An 18910-nucleotide genomic window follows, 5' to 3' on the forward strand; every position below is an offset into this window, starting at 1 on the left:
TGTCTAAGCGAACTCCACTTCTCAGCCCCAAAGGATTCCCCACAGAAAAAGCCCAACATGATGTCCCTAATGGCAACAATAACCATCACCCTCACGCCATTTTGTAAATTATACGAGTCATTAAATGACACACTGAGAGACCAAATGTCTATGATGGCATCAATTAACCTGAAATTGACCAACCTGGAAGGGTTCATAATGGCGGGGGAAGGGAACAGGCAGACCACAAATAATTCTCTTAGACAACTTATACAACTTGATGTGGAACAGGCAAACAAGAAAATGACGGAACAGTTGGACACGTTGAGGTCTTCTATTCCTAGATGTCCGGAAAGAGCATTTGGTGACGCAAAGGACCCCATTCGAAACACATTATCTGAGAAGGCAGCTCAAGTCTGCATTGTATCAGATACATCGCCACAAGAAGATTCAGACCCAATGAGAGAGATTATCGCCATAATCGAGGTGGACGAGGAAAAACAGGACTCCGAGATGAAAGAAACAGATCCAAACATAAAGAACTTGAGTCCAACAAATCCTTTTTCATGCCCAGCTAAAGTCTGAAGTCAAAACAAAAAGAACACAAAAAAAAGGGAGAGGAATCCCCCTCGAACTTTACATTTGGCATATTCAACCAGGCAAAAGTGAATTCTGATAAAGCCTCCGCAGAAAGAGACAACAAGATCCACAAAGATCTCAAACAAAGCTGGACGGAAGTCTGTGAGAAAAGAAAATAACAAAGAACAGAAAAAAGAAAAACTACCATCCCAAAAGGTGAAAGAAACCGTCAAACATGTCTTCCTAAAAACAAAGGAAGGCGGAACCATCAAACCCACAGCACCATCAACTTTAAGACAACAATTGCCGAGTGAAAACTCAGATTGGAGCACTTATACCATCGAATATTCAGACCTGGAATTAAATACAGGTCAGTCCTTAAAAAGGAAATCAGATTATTTAGATTTGCCAAACAACCAGAAAGAGCCACCAAAAAAGATTCAAATTCATAATTCAAGCAATGATCTAAGGAGTGTGAAAACTCCACCAACAGCGACAAGCGCCTCATCGAATTAAAAAGATGGAGGGAAATAGATGACGATCTCACCATGAACAGGACATAAATTCTCAAGATTTTCAGTAAAATTCCTGGGTTAAGACAAATAAAAAATGCAGATCTGTGGATGGTGGAACCCTGCAGGTCAGGGAGGAAAGACTGTTCCCTGCTTCACATCTCATCTAAAGTAATCAGACACCTACTAGCACATGAGGAAAAGAGCTTATGGGTTCTGGGATACGTTCTGACAGAACTTCAATCAACTCACGGAAAATCCAGGTACGAAACTAGAAACAGAACAAAAAAGTAAAAGACCAACTCAGCTCTACTAAAGAAATGAACAACGCACATGAAGGGGCAACAAGTAAAAAAGAAGCGAGAGACCCTGTGAGACCAAAGAATCGAGCGACAGTGAGTTAGAAACACCTAGGCCGCAATGCGGAAAAACCTTTTTCCACCGTCAGCATGACAACAAGAACAGCCGAAGGGATGATCAAGAGCCCGCCATAAAATTTCAAGTCACAAAAAAGGATGAAAATCGGAGAACCAAAGGACTTCGCCCGGACACAGAAACTGGACCATCATCAGTATCCAGACAAGGATCCCGAAACGAAGTCAACAAGGTCTCCAAAAAATTGGACGTTGACAAAAAAAGGAAGTTCCCCGGATCGCAGAAACTAGCCACCACTTGAGAGAAAAGATAAACTGGATCCGTTTGACGTACTGGGTCTCTCGGCTAGGCACATAAGACCCAGAGCATTTCTTACAATGGAATGCTGGAATACCAGAGGTTTTCACCATCTATTAGCGAAAAGCGACGTGAACCTGGGGTCATTTGACCTCCTCTCCTTGCAGGAAATCTGGATGACTGAGAAACCTGAACTCGACGGATATGAATTGGTTTTCACTGAAGCTCAAAAAAGGCCTGAGGGGTCGGCCATCAGCAGGTCTTCTAATGGCAATATGTTCAGGATGCGGCCTTGAGGTCCACGAGGTAATACACTCAGCACAACTGATACAAGCAGTCATCTTGAACTGGTCCCATCTACAAGGAAATCCGGGGAGGAATGTCATCGAGAAACTCCTCGTAATCAACGCATACTGGAACCCGGCATTGGTCACAAATGAAGATTTCCTAAATGAGATTGCTGAAATATGGGATTCATCGGCGTCAGGACATCAATGGCAACATGCTATACTAAACAAAGATTTCAACGCTATCTGTGCAGGAATGGGAATTGCTAGCAACACAGGACAGTCGGATGGCCCTGGTATAACCAGAGGTAATCTACTAGAATCCTTCATGGCAGATAGACACATGCATAATCTCCATTGGTTGAGAGGGAAAAACAACATAAAAATTCCCACATGGCAAAGAGACCATAGATCACATCTATGTATTGAAAGACCTACTGATGCTCATGAAGACTTTGTCAATAACTGTAACAGAGCACAGTGAACACAGCATCCTATCTGCCACCTGGTTCTCCCCGCAGGACCCAAAACTATACACACCCTTAGAAATTGAAGTAAGATGCTGTGGGTCACGACTGAAACTCTTGGAGGGTGCTATTTGGGAAATATCAATGAAATATAGGAACACCGAGGTGGGAACCTCTAGGAAACACACTATGGAACGGTTGGATTATGCTCCTATCCTTACAAGATACTTAAAACCTAACAGAAAGCTCAGACGGCAACCATCAAAATCTATTCACCAATATGATCAGGAAGTAGTCAAAAGGCAAAGACTTTAAATATGCTCTTTGTGAAAATTGCTATGCAATTAAATCAAATAATAAAAAAATCAAGAAAATCAAAAAAATACACAGATAGGTTTACAGAAGTAACATAGAAATGGGTGTAGGTAGGGATAGGTTGCAGAATACATGGGCTGGGAAGAATGTATGGCGGCATGCAATGCAAAAGACACAAAGAACATTAACATGGCAGAGAATGAGTACTGTACTGAAAGCTTTGTATTCTGAAATACTGAATCCTGACTTCAAAACTGTTTTGCACACAATCTCAAGCCACATGATGTTCAGATAGATGCTAAATCAACAAGGTCAGTAAGGTAAGGGGCCCTGACAGGGAATCAAAACCACACTAGAAAACATTCTTCAGAAGCAAACAGCATGCAACCATAAAGTTAATTAGTTTCTATTGGTAGCAGTGAGAAAGGACAGACAGCCTTGCTCTCGGCAAATAACTATCATGCCAAACTAACTCCTACACTGCACAGCACACCACACATGGGTTAGGATAGCAGGCAAATTCAATTGATGAAAATGAGTTCTGAATTGTGGTCCTCTACCACGTGATCATAATAGTGATCATTTATTCCAGGTCTAACTAGATAGTGCACCTGCTACTCCTTTAGCACATCCATACTCCACTCAATGACATGCCAAGGCCACAAACAAATTGGCAGATAAGTTATCTGGCCTGGAAATGAGAAGGGAGTCACTTCTTCAAACTGAATGATAGTGGTCCGTTAATCTCCCTTTCTGTCCACTATATTGGCTACTGTATTTTAGTGCCAAACAATGCTGTCTTAGAATGAAGTGTACCATTTTTAGTAGGTCAAACTTAGGAGGAGCCATCAGTTAAAGAATATCCAATAGTAGTAGCCCTTGCATATAGAATGTATAGGTGATATATCTTATTAACCAATAAAACAACTGAATACAATTGTTTTCTTATCACTAACCATGACATAATTTGTGATGTGCATTTTATTTAAAAGATTGTGTTCTGTGTTACACCGTTGAGAGAATGCTATGTTGTATGCACTCCCGGGCCATTTTTATTCTAATAAAGCTGGGTTTTCTTTTGTACTTTGTGTTACTCAATGTGTTTTGTTATTGATCATGTGTTATGGAATATCAGTGACTGGGACCAACTTAATAACTGGGATGGATGGGTACTATTCCTGCAGAGGCCTGTGCACCTCACTAAAAGTTGGTTGGACTTTCTGCACCTGTATGAATATTACATCATCCTATGAGATCACTATTGTGCATTTTGCTATATTCTGAAAAGGTAGTTTCACTGATTCACCCATGAAAACCTTGTAGCCATTGCATGTGTACAACTTTATTAAAACATATAATTGTACAGATATATTGTCTGAACCTTTAAACCAACCATTTCCTTCTGGAGAACAGTATTGTATGTACAGCCTTAATATCATTTATAGAGTCAGGATATCGCAGAAGAAACAGCCTTTAAGTCAGGTAGGTTGGTATGTTGGGGCCCTAGAAATATGGCCTAAGAGGAATCTCTCTCAGAGAAAGTAAATATCAATGTGAAAATAAATGGCGAACACTTGAGCGTTATACTATGTTTTAGATATGCAGCACAGTTATTCAGTATCTTGATGTAAATACGAATTGAGATTTTAATATTAAGTATAGAATGAGTGAGTGTTATTTATTTATTATGATAGGATGTATTAGGATTAAGGTTCATGGTGACGAAAGTAATATTGACCGAGATCTTGGATGATGTAGGTAGGAATTTTCTTTTCTTGTTCTTTCTAGTTTTTATAGTGATTTTCTTTTCCTTTGATGTATTTGTTTATGCGTGTATTTGTAATGTTTTAAAAGTTCATTTGAGCTAAAAACAACAATACATACATAAATATATTAAATATGAAATGGTTCAGAATTGTTCATTTACATGTAGCTATGGTGGTTATTATTATTATTATTATTATTATTATTATTATTATTATGCTTATTAGGGAATGATTCTGGGTGCAAAGGAGCACTTTACAAGTCATCAGGGGTAGTACACAGCAAAGGAAGAATGTTGCAAGGAATTAACAAAAAGGGAGCAGGGCACTAACAATTGGATGGGGGCAATTAGACAGCAAGGGATCTAGAAGTAATCAAAGAAGGAGATTGAGGGAGGTCATCAAATCATCCAGTCTCAGGTTGGTTGGGCAGTGGAGGGGATGAGCCTAACTATCATAGTTATACCATATGTACATTCCTAAACAGAAGAATTATGAAGTTAAGTTATTGACCTTTCAAAATGGTGGAAGAACAACTTCATATCAGCGTGTTAATCATTTTTCTATTTCACCTATCTGCCTACTGAATTGCAAATTACATCTGCAAAACGTTCAGTATTTTGAAGCTCATCGCTTGTTGAGATTTGGTGGTGGTGAGCCTAAGATAATGAGAATATGTTCTTTGAAGTATTGAATGAAGAGGTTCAAAATATTGCATGTCATTCATGAAGCTTGTTCATAGGTCTACTACTAAGGTGTGCCTAAAAAACTCAATCTTCTATTCCATAGACATACACTTTGTTCTAAGTCTCAGGTTCTACTGTTGTTCTGTAATATAACATGGCCCATTGCATTTTTCTACTTTTGCTTCTTCTCTCTGGAACTCCCATCATGTAGAGATTAAGGGGGTAATTCATAGAATTCAGCGCACAAGTGGCGCACGCGGCTGGCGCACAGTGTGCGCGTGCGAATCCCTGCGCCAGCCGCGTGCGCCAAAACCCATTTCCGCGCACAGCGTATTCATGGATTCCAGCCACCAAAACCAGCTGTGGCGCACAGTGGCGCAGCGACCTTGCAGCAGCGCCAGTTACGCCCCCAAGAACGCCTTCCGCGCAGGGAAAAGCCATCAAAATCCCCAATCCAGCGCAAAGGGCTGCGCTAACCCTGTACCAGCACGGCAAGCGGGCTACGTGTATCACTGGGGTGCGTGGGAAGTACCTCACGCGATTGGCCCCGTGCGAGCAGGGTACGCGTATTACAGGGGTGCGCGGGAAGTTCCACACGCGATTGGCCTGTGCGCGTGTATTTCAGGGGTGCGCGGGAAGTTCCACACGCGATTGGCCTGGCCCGTGTATTTCAGGGGCTCGCGGGTGGTTTCACACGCGATCGGCCCTGGGGGAGCGTGTGCGTGTATTTCAGGGGTGCGTGAGAAGTCCCACACGCGATTGGCCTGGGCGCGTGTATTTCAGGGGCTCGTGGGTGGTTACACACGCAATTGGCCCTGCGGGAGTGTATGCGTGTATTTCAGGGGTGCTTGAGAAGTTCCACATGCGATTGGCCTGTGCGCGTGTATTTCAGGGGCTCGCGGGTGGTTTCACACGCGATCGGCCCTGGGGGAGTGTGTGCGTGTATTTCAGAGGTGCGTGAGAAGTCCCACACGCAATTGGCCTGGGCGCGTGTATTTCAGGGGTGCGCGGAAAGTTCCACACGCGATTGGCCTGGGCGGGTATTAGGGGTGCGCGCAAAGTTTTACACGCGATTGGGCTGCGTGCGGGTATTACAGGGGTGCGCACGAAGTTTTACACGCGATTTCAGCAGGGTACTTGTATTTCAGGGGTGCCGGGGAGTCCTACATGTGATTTGCCAGTGTGGGTCCTCACAGGTGTTCCCTGTACACCCTCCACGGCCCCTGCAGGCAGCCCACACCACAGGGGACTACCCTGCATCCCTGGTCATGTCCCGCATACAGCCCACCCAACATGGGCATGCCCCCCAGCAAAGGCACATGTCTCCTTGCACCAATGATCACCAACTCATGTCCCCTTGCACCCCCACCCCCAGCATTGCGGGGCACCTGCCAGCAGGCCCCCACCCATGTCTCCCAGCACCCCCACTCCCCCATGTCACCAGGGGCAGCCTCCACCAGGCCCCCACCAATGTCTCCCACCACCCCCACCACCCTGCCACCAGGGGCAGCCTCCACCAGGCCCCCACCCATGTCTCCCACTACCCCCACCCCCCAGCACTGTGGGGCACCTGTCAGCAGGCCCCCACTCATGTCCCACTCATGTCCCCTTGTTCCCCCACCCCCCAGCACTGTGGGGCACCTGCCCGCAGGCCCCCACTCATGTCTCACTCATGTCCCCTTGCACCCCCACCCCCCAGCACTGTGGGGCACCTGCCAGCAGGCCCCCAACCATGTCCCCCTGCCCCCAGGTCCTGACGATACACAATCATGGCAGTAATGGGCAGCATACCCAGCACAAACACCCAGCCAAGGATTGCATCCACCCACATAGCAAATGCAATTACATGATACAACCCCAATGGCAAGTATGTAAATGAACACATGTCCGTCACACACACATACACAATGGGTGCAAGTGAATGTCAAAACCCATATCATGACATGCATGAAACCAATGAGAAAATACCACAAAAGAAAGTTATAAAAACATGTATTTTCGAAGAAAATGAAGTAAACTAATCAAACATACAACAATGGGGATAACAAAATAAATTGTCCATGTCCGATAAGTAATGTAAAAATCCAAAAAACAAAGGAATCCAAAAACGAATGTTGTCCAAAGCAAAATCATGGTGAAAAAAAATAAGGAAAAACCATTGCCTCATGGTGAACACAAATATAAATAAAAAAATGTATTTTAAAAAATCCAACTATACACAAGAATATTCCAGGGTCCATGAGCTATAAATGAAACCTACTACTACCTAATAAAAAAACTATATACAGAAAAGTGGCCATTGTCCGAGCGGTCCAAAAAAATCTCAAAAAATAAAGGAAACCTAACACTAACTAACTAAAGAACTATATACAATGGCAGCGGGCAAGTCCTGCGGCTCACTCTGTGATGTTGCCGGCCAGGGCATCATCGAACTCCATGTCGATGTCCTGAGGCGGGACTCTGTCCTGGCCCCGAGGTCTCGCAGGGATAACCCCATGTTCACCTCAAACTCCCTGCGAGCTTCCTCGAGGCACTCAGCCCGCCTCAATGCCCGACGCATGGAGAACTCCGCCCTGACTATGGTGAGCCGCTCCTCTTCCGCCCGCTGCCGCTCCGCACCTATCCGCTGGACCAACTGCTCCCACACGGAAGACACTACCATCCCAGGGTTCTCCTGCCCTCCGGCCGATGCCTGCCCCTCTGATCTTGATGGCCCCGAGCCATGATGCCTCCCACGTCGAGCCTGCTGCTGCCTCCGACGCCACTGCCTCTGCCAGCACGACGGCATCCAGGATGATGGAAACCACCGACGCCGTCGTGCACATGCCCTGCCCGATGATGCTGTCACATCCTCCATCTGCTGGGGTCCAGCTGCTGTGTTGTCCACCCCTGCTGGACCTCTGACTCCCAACTGTGGCAGGGATGGGATCCCCACCGAGCTGGCTGCATTGGTCAGGGCAGGTCCACAGGGGGACCTGGTGGCATCTGGGCCGGAAGACGGCAAGGAGAACGACTGGCGTATAGTCTCCACAGAGGAGGAGAGGGCCGCCAGATTGGCCGACACATGCAGGAAACCCCCGAACATGGCCGATCCCAATTGGGCCACGTCGGCACGGTGCTCTTCGTGATGACGTGCGTGCTCCTCCTGGGAAGCACGCACGGCATCACGAATCACAGCCGTGCGCATCGCGACCCCAATCAGGACCTTCTCCACACGGTCAGGGGTCCCCTCGTCTGCAGGTGGAGGGGAGTCAGATGACATGGACATCCCCTCTACCTGCGGACGGGCCTGGGACGGGGCATCCCTGCTGGTGCAAGGTGGTGCACCCACAGGTTCAGGGACAGCGACATGCACAGGCCCCTCCACGGTGACCTGTGCTGCCTCCTGCCCCTGCCCCTGGACTGCACCACTTGCACCAGCAGGGATGCCCCCACCAGGCCCCATGTGCGCCTCAGTGGCGGCCTCCTCCTCCTCTGTGGAAACCACCAACCTGGATGACTCCTCGCCGTCTACCGCCGTAGCAGGCCCCTTTGGGGGCTCACCCACCCCTTCCGCTGCAGCCGTGGGGGCATTCCCTGCCGCCTTGCTCCACAGCGCCGTCTCCGCCCTCTCCTTCACTAGCCGCTGCGTAGAGGGAGACATAGAACACAAGCATCAGGGTACTGTACAATGGTCCCCTAGACAGGAAGCAATAGCAGATGAGTGCCACTGTCAAAGTACACTTCCATCATGTCACACCACAACACATGTGTCAGTCCAGGCAAAACACACACAGTGACAGTCATGGTGCGTGCCATGGACATTTCAATGCATGTCCAATGGACTCTCGAATCATACAATGTAATGGGACTCACATGCATCATGGGTCATGCCTATCACATGCACACACTTCACCTCAGTCACATCCATCTGGCCCCGTACACCCCAATCACAGTGCATACAAGGATGACTAGGCTGCATCAGTGAATCTGTACATTGTCACAGACATGTGTCATGCATCCATGGCACTCACAAGTCACAGACACGCAGGTCAGGCACACAGACATGGATACCACATATGTATCTGGCATCAGCACCAATCCCTCGCCCCCACCCATGTCCAGGAACAGAGACTGCCATGCTCTCATGTGTGCAATCTGTACAGGGCTCCCCATGTCGCATTCAAACACATGCAACAACCGTGCGGTTCACACATTACAGGTCGCACATGCATTCCCATGATGTCCCTGCACACATACATGCGTACATGGCCTATGTCACACATGCAGGTAAGTATCAGACAACCAGCACACTGCAACATTCCCTGTCTCACACAGCAATGCTTGGCCACTTACCGCTCAACTCCAGACGGGTCTCCCTCTCAAGGACCTGGGCGTGGAGCACTGGGTGTGCGCGTTCCAGGACCCTCAACTGGATGGAACTCATGCGGCCCCGGACCCCCTCCACGAGGCGCAGGGCCTTCATGAGGGTCCTGGACCTCAAGTCCTCCCAGCGCTTCTTGACCTTCTGGATGGTGCGGGTTGCCACCCCCTCCCCGTTGATGGCAACCACACAGTCGGCCCAGATCCTCTCCTGTCCTTCCCTGTTGGCGCGGGACGATCCGAAGAGGGCATCATACTGCCCCCGGACTTGCTCCACCAGGACACCAACTTCGGTGGCAGTGAAGCTGGTGCTCCTCTGCCCCTCTGGCAGGGGGTTGCCACTGGGGTCAGATGTGGATGTGCCCGACATGGCAACCCCAGGGGCAGGAGTGGGTGGGCAACTGGGTCCTGGGGCTGGGCTGTGGAGCGATGTTATTCGAGTCGGGAGTCTTCTGTACCAGCAGGGGTGGACACAGCAACTGGACCCCTGCAGATGGCTGATGTGCAGGCACCAAATGGCAGGGCACGGTGGCAGCAGGCAGGCAGGCAGGCAGCAGCAGATGGCACGTGGGAGGCTGCTCGGGGCACTGGGGGCAGTGATTCGGCCTTCTGGGCAGGAGCGTGGTCTTCCGTGTGTTTTCGCGTGGCCAGCTTGATACGGAGTGATTTGGCACGTGAAAAATCTGCACGTCAGCGTGTAATTCGAGGAAAGGCCCTTAGCGCGTAAGCGCGTCTGCACGCATACGCATTGTCATTGGACAGAAGGCCCCTCGAGCGCAAGCGCCCCTGTGACGTGACGCGTACAGACGTGCATGGGTATTACAGCGCGCATGAAAAACTGCACATCCGCATGTAATACTAGGAAAGGGCCCATGCGTAAGCGCGTGTGAAAAACTGCACGTCCGCGTGTAATACGAGGAAAGGGCCCATGAGTAAGCGCGCGTGAAAAACTTCACACGAACCCCTGTAATACACGTAGCCCGCTCCCCCAGGCCCGATCGCGTGGAAAACTTCACGCGAACCCCTGAAATACACGTAGCCCGCTCCCCCAGGCCCGATCGCGTGAATAACTTCACGCGAACCCCTGTAATACACGTAGCCCGCTCCCCCAGGCCCGATCACGTGAATAACTTCACGCGAACCCCTGTAATACACGTAGCCCGCTCCCCCAGGCCCGATTGCGTGGAAAACTTCACGCGAACCCCTGAAATACACGTAGCCCGCTCCCCCAGGCCCGATCGCGTGAATAACTCCACGCGAACCCCTGTAATACACGTAGCCCGCTCCCCCAGGCCCGATCGCGTGAATAACTTCACGCAAACCCCTGTTATACACGTAGCCCGCTCCCCCAGGCCCGATCGCGTGGAAAACTTCACGCGAACCCCTGAAATACACGTAGCCTGCTCCCCCAACCCCGATCGCGTGAATGACTTCACGCGAACCCCTGTAATACACGTAGCCCGCTCCCCCAGGCCCGATCGCGTGAATAACTTCACGCAAACCCCTGTAATACACGTAGCCCGCTCCCCCAGGTCCGATCGCGTGATTCACGTGAACCCCTGACATACACGTAGCCCGCTCCCCCAGGCCCGATCTCGTGACAGACTTCACGCGAACCCCTGATATACACGTACCACGCTCAATCGCGTGTGTAACTTCCCGTGCACCCCCGAATTACACGTACCCCGCTCAATCGCATGTGTAACTTCCCGCGCGCCACTTTTTTGATGCGCTGGGACTCTACCGCCTGCCTTCGTGTGGCGGACGTGTTTCAGCTTGTGCGTGTCTTTGGCTGTGCGTGGCTTTGCCCTATTCGATTCCATGAATATGTGTGGTTCGGGTGCGTGTGGGCGTTCCGTCTGCTTCCCTGCAGTACATCCCCAGTTACGCCCTTATTTTCGCGCGTTGTTCCCCATTCCGCGCGTTACGCCCCGTGTCCCGCCCACTTTCTGGTGTATGCGCTGAGGTTGTGCGCTTTCACTGTGCGCGTCGCGCACGCCTTTCGGGATGTTGCAGTGACTTGTGCGCCATGCACAGGTTTGGCGCACATCCCGCGGTGAACACGCGCAGGGACTTCCATGAATCGCACACGTGCGCGTGCGCCTGTTTTTTTCCGCTTGCGCCTGCTTGCGCATGCTTGCGCGAAGATTTTCGGCGCACGTTTGTTCCATGAATCGGCCCCTAAGTTCCATAGCAGCCTTCACATGTACTGAATGGCATTACAATCCTGACACCTCCCTGGGTAGAATGGCTTTTCACTTTGCCATGAAGGTAATTTGGGTGGTCACATACTTCCACAATAAATTAATACAAACGTAGGTCATGGATTGATAGACAAAGGGTGAAATCCTTTCTGTTGTCATTGTGCTTGACTGTTTGGAAGAAGGTGAGGATGTTTAGGCTTGAACAAAAATTGTTAGGAAGTCCATAGATTTAGGATTGCATTATGGGAGTGTTTGGGTGATGGGTGCCTGTGTGCATAGAGATGTTGCGTTAATTTACATAACCAGATATTGAGTCATTGATAAATCACTCTTGTGAAGATCTATTTGGGCTATATTGTTTAGTATCTCGTGTTATTTTGTGGTATAGTGGCATTTTGTTAGCTCTTGGTAATATATTGTTATTTGGGTACCTTTTTAGTGGTGGGACTAACTTCAGAACATAGCCTAATGATTATTTTACCAGGGTCACTAACAGGAAGCAATGATTGGACTTAGTACATTCTTATCTGCTCACAATATCTTATGTACAATATCATGTTATGCCCCTTTGGCGGTGTTTCAAAATGCATTGATCATTTCACATCACAAAATAGTTGTGCTCACACACAAGCATAGCACTTCTGAGAAACTCAACTCACAATAAGCAGTTTACCTTATGTTTTACCACATGTGGTAATGTGAATTACCGTGTGCAGTAAGATGAGCTTTCTACCTTTTGGACATCAGTCTATGTACTAACACAATAATTCAGACACATACTTTGAATACTGAGGTTTACTCGTTTTTTTTTTCTTCCTTTTGTGGCTTTACAAAATGTTAAAATTCAGAAAATAAACAAACAGTTGTATTATGCTTTTTTTTTTACAGTAATTTATACTTGAACATGGATAACATGCATTTCATTAGAGAGCATGCACAAATTATATAGCTTTTCTAGTAATAAGCTTCAAATACACAATTGTTGCTGGCTGGCTAATGCACAGTCATCTGTAACCTTGAATGTTTCCCTAACAATTCTTGGCAGCTATGAGCTTAACAAAAGCTTGCTTCATAAATGGGAATCCACTTAAAACATAGATTGTGAATTACTTTAAGAAAAAAAACATATTTTTTATCTCACAACAGCCTGTAAAATATTTCTTCCATACATTACACACTCCTAAATTTACTGCATAATTACCTAGATTTCCTATGGCGTCAGTGGATTCTCGGACCACAGAGGTCAGGATAGCCCTTCACTAGCTGACAAATATCCCCCTTTCCTGATTACTGGACAGGACAGGAGAATTCTTATCAAGTTCACTCCCTTTTTCGCCTGGAATGAACAAGCCAGCCTTTCTGCTCCCAAAGTCAGCCAGAGGGAAAGAGCCCTTTGCCAGTGAGTGGGTAATGCCGTAGCCCTTTCTGCTCAAGCACATTTTCTAAAACTCATGTGTCATTCAAAGAACCTCCCCTTGACAAACCAGCCCATTAAATAGCATGTGATTTCCATTGTGCCTTTGTGTGAGATTCAGGCTGCAGTGCTGAATAAAAAATGTACATTCATCCAGCGCTAATTCCTCCTTCCCCAAAAATGAAAAATGGAGCCGGTTTAATTAAATCAACTCATATCTAAACCATGTCACATATTCACCGTAAAAGCAATCTAATTCTACATTGCCTGCATTTCCAGTTGACTTTGCACAGCTCAAATACCTTTTCATTTTATGAAATGGACCACTTTACCCCAATGCACCAATGTTTTTCACTCATGAGCAATGGTCTAAATTACATTGAATATTAGTAGGGGAGTAGGTTATTAGGTCCTGGGATGTTAGTAGGATTAATATGTTAATTTTACTTTCATTGCTTTTAGTCCATTGCTCTGGTGTGGTGCAAATGATAAAACCTGTTGTGCAGGGTAAAATTCAAATTGGCTGGCGTGTGCTTTATGTGGTATAATACTGACACCTATTATGTACAGCTTGAACTTCACACCTTTTGCCCTAGTTATTTTCAACCCTTTGCTCAAATGTGGTAATGAAATGTAGAGTTACCCTTGTTGAAATTCAGAATTTCCCTATTACATTTCCCTACACATCGTCCTTTTTTTTCTGATGGGACACAACCAAAATCACTGCAGGAAAAAACAAGCACCAATAATCCCAGCTTCACCACATAATCAAGGTGTGATCTTTGCCACAATTTTACCTTGATCTTAATAGTCAAGAAACAAACAACATGTAATTGATAATATTCATACACAAACAATATTATGTATATATCTCTATTCTGTAAAAATATTTTCTTAAATCATTAGTTTTTGTTGATATTTTAGAATTGTTTCAAATGCTTTATTTTCATTTACTGAATATCTTACCTTTTATCCTCTTTCAATTGGTGATCTCCTATTTGTTTTTTATAGATTTTATGTTTTTAAGAATATATTTTTTATTTTTTTGTACTTTAAAAAAATATATATATTAAAATGAAGATATCATTACTTTTGATGTTTAACAGTGAAGTCAGAAATTATTCAAGAAACTGTTCTTGGTGAAGTGAACTTCCATCCTCTGTAGGTTGGACTTCTTTTGGGGTCATCATCTTCATCCCCTTTTTCGGTCGTGGGAGTTTTCCAGGGGACTCCATTCCAGTGGCATCCTCCAGGGATCCGGCACACTCCACGTATCTGGCGCACTGAAGCAGAAAACAATTCTTTTTCTAGAACAAAATAAAAAAGACAACTTAAGAATTAAGTACATCAATACATTTACTTTTCCCTTTTCAATTGGATGTCTGAAATCAAATTTAATTATGCACACAAATGCATATTATACATAAAATACCATATAAAACAGCGAGAACAGCTCTTTAGGAAAGCTCTAAAATTAACATGAATTAAACACACAAATACCACAGAGCACTTTTTCAGGCAACTGTTTCAAACACAAATAATCTTAACAGAACATCTAATAAAATAACGCAATTTAACTAAGTCTTTACCTATTTCAATACTCATTTCTCTTAGTTACTTATTTATATTTTTGTTCACTAATTTGATGTATCTTTCCCCTTTTAGCTCTTCCAATCTCATTTTGATATCTTCAAATTACTTACACCTATTCAGCTGCTATGGTAATATTTAATAAGTAATCACTTTATGTTCATACCATCATATTTTTCAATCACTGCTAGTCTCAATTGGCTCTAACCTTTTCACCTCATGTTCCATGTGGAAGGGCTTAAGCTAATTAACATGGACAACCTTTTCCACTGTTAATTCTCCCCACTTTTTAGTAATTCTGTATACCACAGGTGAAAAGTTATCTACAACTCTATATGGCCCTTGACATGCTGTAAAAAATGTAGAGTTTTTATGCTTACCTTTCCCAAAGTTGAATGTATATACCTGGTCTCCTATCTCCTATTATTTCACAGATGTCTTCCTATCATAATTATAATGTGTACTGTCAGCGACCTTTTCCAAATTTTGCTGCTCATATGCAAACGCATATTGCAAGTGCTTTCTCAGTTCCTCCACATATTCATGGATTGTGGACACATTTACAAGAACCTGTTCATTTGTTCTGTAGAGCAAGTGTTCTGGCAACACCATTTTCCTACCTGTCAAAATTTCATGGGGGCAGAGATTTGTTGATTTACTGGGGCGTCGTCCTGAGAGCAATTAATACCAATGGTGGCCGCAAATCCAGCTAGACCCCGCTTCAGCTAGAAACTTTTTCAACATGTCAACTATCAATCTGTTACATGGTTTCACTCCCCCCAAAGAGGAGGGCTGTTAAGAAATGTGTAGATTCCTCTTCACACCCAAGATTTGCCACATTTTTGTCATTAATGCAATAGTAAAAAGACTTCCATGGTCTGATTCTATTATTTGAGGTTAACCAAATCTTGAAAAAATATGATTCACAAGTAACGTGGCCGCCGTTTGCACACTGCAATCTGGAACTGGAATACACTCCACCCATTTAGACATTAGACAAACGACCTTCAGTATGCACCTGTTTCCGCTTTCTGATCTCCTCAAAAGGCCCTGTATAATCTACTTGCACATCAGACCATGGGAATGTCAAACCCCTTTTCATTAATGGTGCTGTATGGGCTGGTGACACAGGGTGAAAGTGTGAACACACTAAACACCCTCTGTCGTAGAGCTGAACATCTTGAGACATGTGTGGCCATCAATGGGCATAATCTTTTAAAATGTCCAAAGTTTTCTGTGAACCTCTGTGTTCTGCCATTATGGCATTGTGCGCATGATGTAACATCAATCCCTGAAATGACAAAGGCACTATCCTTTGGATTTGGCCGGTCACGGATTCTCTAATCATCAGTCCAGCTTTTAACCTAATTCTCTTTTGTTTTATAATAACACCCTCAATTCCTCTTTCCCTTTCCAATCCTCTTCAGTCAATGGATTTTGGTCGGCATATAGCAAATGGTTGTAAAATGGGCCTACAATAAGATTCTCCTTTTGTGCCTTAATCAAGTCTTGATCTGCAGTATCAAAACTCCATTGTGCCACAGGTGTTCGACAGTGACTAAAACTATTTATTTGAGTCTATGTTCTACTGCTCTAGAAACTGCTTTATGAATGGCGGCCAATTCTGCCACTTTACTGCTTTTGAGGCCTATCCTCATGCTCACTCTTCAAATGCTGTCGCATTTAAGCCACACATTTCCACAAGTTCTTTTTCAGCATCATTTCCTACATGGTATGGGCATCCATCTACATATAGAGTTGGTAAATCCATACATTTTTCTTCATTGAAAGGCTTGTATGGGGATTGCTCAAATTCATTTAAACTTGTCAATATTTCTATGCCATCAGGTGCAAAGACAGCTGTCAAGTCATGCAACTCTGCTAACCCTTAAGCGACTGGGCTCTTTTTATTTTGTCCATATCTCACCTCTAATGGATATCCCTGAAGTTCTAATGTCCATGAACTGATTCTTGTCTGGGCCAAATTCCCTCATCTGATCCTCTTACTTTGCAAACATTGTAGAGGCTGATGATCTCTTTCAACAAACACCCGCTCCCCTTGAATTATGGGACTGAAATGTTGTAATGTCCAGACAGTGGTCAAAAGCACTTTTTCACATTCACTAAATTTGCAATGGTTTTGTTTTTTTAATCATGTTTTTGGTATAACACTGCTGACATACATTGATTTGTGAATCCTATTTCTACAAAGAAATCCTGGTTTATAATTGGATATGCCATACATGGTGCTTTCATTAATCACCCTTTTATCATGGCCGCTGCCTCACTTTGTTCCTTTTCAGTATTCTCGTCAAAGGTTGTGTAATCGCTGCATAATTTTCAATAATCTTTCTGTTGTAACTTGTCCTAACAAGCTCTTTAAACTTTTCAAGTTAGTGGGATCTTTTAGTTTCTGAATCACTTCCACCTTTTTACTTTTGTGGGTTTAATCCATGCTCTGTCACTTTATAGCCTAGTAAGTACACCCTTTTTCTGCACCACTGTGCTTTCTGTAAAGATACTTTTTTTCCAGCTTTCTGTAGCTGACTGAGTACTCCTTCACTTTTGATTAGCACATCATCCACATAAACTATTGTTCCTCTTTCAGCTGCATCAGCGAGTGCCTTGCTCAGCAATATCCCAAACTCGCTCCCACTATTGACATACCCAAAAGTGGTCTGGGACCATGCATATTGTGATTTGTCAAATGAAAATGCAAATACTTTTTTAATGTTTTCAGCTAGTGGCAGACATGAGTATCCAGTTGGTGGTATATACCTTTGACCCGTGAACCTTTCCAAGGCCCTGATCAATGAATGGATGGGGCCACCTTGGACCAAGTACCCTTTTTTCAATTCTCATAGATCTGCACACACATGCCAGATGGGGCAGATGGGGAGCAGCCAGATGGGGAGCAGGTGCAAGTGGATCTTGGTCATCTGGCCTAAGCCCTGCCCACCTTCTTAGCACTGCCTCTTTCTTTCTGCTCTTAACTCTTAGATCATGGGCGTCTCTCACCTGGGTGTCTGAAGCGAAGGGTAGATAAAGAAAAGGGCAATTTCTTTTTGGACCTATTTGGACCAAACCCCTGCTCAGACAGCTGGTAAGCATGCACCAGCATGTGTTTACTCTCTCTGTCCCCACAGGCCAACCCTCTGGTCCCTCCGTGATGTTCCCTTATGTCCCCCCTTCTCGCATACAGATGTGGCCTGTTTTACTTCATTCTTCTACCCTACTCTCCCAGCCCCTCCTCCAGCCTACTTCTGCAGGAGTCTGTCCTGATACATTCTGGTTTCACCATGACCGTCTTCTGTCCAATGCTGGATTTGACTTTTATGGACTTCATTGATTCACGGTGCGTCACCCTTTCTCATGGTGGCCCTGAATCATGCTGTTCCCATCTTTATCTTGTATCCAGCCTTGCAACATTATGTGTTACTACTGACTTCTGCAATTATATTTGCTCTCCCCTCTTGCTTCACCACTCTTTTTGACTGCTTACTCTCTGTTCTCTCCTCCTCTGCCTTTCTCCCTTTTCCTCTGTCCTCCCCTCCTCCCCTTACTTTCTTCTATACACTTACTGTATCAGAATTGGCCCTGGACCTAGTATGATAGCAACCTTGTCTGTCTTCCCCCCTGCCACCCTCAGCACTATATGAAATGTCGTCAGGCCTAGTATCATTGTCACTTGTTTTGTTCCTCCCCTCCCTTTCTGCCACCCTCTCCCTCACCTTTTGTTTTCTCTGGCTCTACCAGAAATGTCATCAGGCCTAGTGCGGCAGTTGCCTGTGTGTTTCCATTTCCTTCCCACTCTCCCCCTCCCTTCCTTATCTATGTTTTAGCTCTTGCACTATCTGAAATGTCATCAGGTCGAGTACGATAGTTAATTTCGCATCCTTACTGTTCATGGCCTGTACGGATGTCATTGTATTTTCCCTTGTTCCCTCCTTTGCCTGAGGTGCTATATAAATAAACTCTCATATCATATCATATCATATCATATCAAATCATTGGCCATTGGGTTTTGGCACACCTAATATAGGAGTATTTGATGCACCATAATAGGCCTAATGATTCCTC

This window comes from Ambystoma mexicanum, chromosome 5p, assembly GCF_040938575.1.
Source record: "Ambystoma mexicanum isolate Mex_15411 chromosome 5p, UKY_AmexF1_1, whole genome shotgun sequence".
Classification (NCBI taxonomy): Eukaryota; Metazoa; Chordata; class Amphibia; order Caudata; family Ambystomatidae; genus Ambystoma; species Ambystoma mexicanum.